Here is a 1,270-nt window from a genome sequence, read left to right on the forward strand (position 1 = left end):
GGGGCTCCAGGGCGACAGACATCCCTCTGGCTTCACTGCCAGGAACAAAGAGGTTCTTCCCAGCACTTCCTGCTCAAGTCCCAGGCTGGTCCTCATTGGCCCGGGCTGGGTCACGTGCCCACGCAGGAGCCAATTGCAGGCACCCACCCTGCTGCTCAAAGCGTGGCTTTCGGAACAGCAGCTCCGGAACCCTTGGGGGCTCCTGGGAAGTGGAGCCCCAGGCCCCTGCCTGAACTCTCGAGTCAGAGTCTGCGCACGAACGTTTTCAGCTGCTTAAACCATTTTTTAAAAAATATTTTTTTATTGATTTCAGAGAGGAAGGGACAGGGAGCGAGATGGAAACATCAATGATGAGAGAGAATCATTAATGGGCTGCCTCCTGCACACCCGCTACTGGGGATCAAGCCCACAGCCGGGCATGTGCCCTTGACTGGAATCGAACCCGGGACCCTTCAGTCCACAGGCCGATGCTCTACCCACTGAGCCAAACCAGCCAGGGCAAACTTAGACAATTTTTAAGTTCTGTTTTATTGAGAACCACAAAAGGTCAAAACTAACAAAGCCTTCAAAGTCATCAAGTCTTCTTTCAAAGATGGGGAAGCGGGCCGCGGGGAGGGTTGCTAGAGCCCACCCAGCGCACCTCCGTCTGTGGGCGGTCCCATGGACGTGCATCCGGGCCCCACGTGCCAGGCTGGGTCACACAGGCCTCGCTCAGAAGGCGACCTGTCCCAGCACCTGGCCAGGACCCGGAGGAGCTGGAGGCCCTGTGGCGGATGGGGGCACACACGCACGCACGCACCCACGCAGACCCTCTGCCCCCCTCACCCTGACCCCGCCACAGGGTTCCCAAAGCCAAGAGCTACAGACCACACCAGCCTTTATTCTGTACAGAGCAGGGCCGGGGGCCAAGGCCCTTCATTCTCAGGCTGTGTCAGAAGGTGCAGCATTGGGGGCACCCAGACTGGACCCCAAAGTGCCAATAAGTTAGGGGGGAAATTCTCAGGCTGTTGTCGGGCTGGAGCCAGGTGGGGTGTCAAGTGGGCCCCCCAGAGCCACTTCCAGTTGCCCAGCTCAGCCCTCCCAGGAAGGCAGGCTCTAGACAGCACACCTCATGCTGAAACACAGGGCAGGGAGAGACAGGGGGAACACGGGTCAGGAGGTGGCGGGAAGGGGTACCCAAGGGGTCCCCAGAGTCAGGGAGGAGAGGCTGAGTGGTGGGGCAGGGTCTTGAGGGAGGGTCGGAGCCCTCAGGCCAGGGCAGGGCGGGGCA

At 60.1% G+C, this 1,270-nt stretch overlaps 1 protein-coding gene across 2 annotated transcripts in view; it reads right to left on the reverse strand.

Annotated features, from left to right (window-relative positions):
- Positions 1-633: 633 nt before the first annotated feature.
- Positions 634-1,270, reverse strand: part of LAT (linker for activation of T-cells) — a 4,236-nt gene continuing 3,599 nt past the window's right edge. For both annotated transcript variants that reach the window (XM_015559511.1, XM_015559510.1), the window contains one exon: positions 634-1,114. The gene's annotated coding sequence lies outside the window, so the exon portion shown is untranslated. The remainder of the gene's footprint in view (positions 1,115-1,270) is intronic.

The sequence above is a fragment of the Myotis davidii genome, unplaced genomic scaffold (genome assembly GCF_000327345.1).
Source record: "Myotis davidii unplaced genomic scaffold, ASM32734v1 scaffold934, whole genome shotgun sequence".
Classification (NCBI taxonomy): domain Eukaryota; kingdom Metazoa; phylum Chordata; class Mammalia; order Chiroptera; family Vespertilionidae; genus Myotis; species Myotis davidii.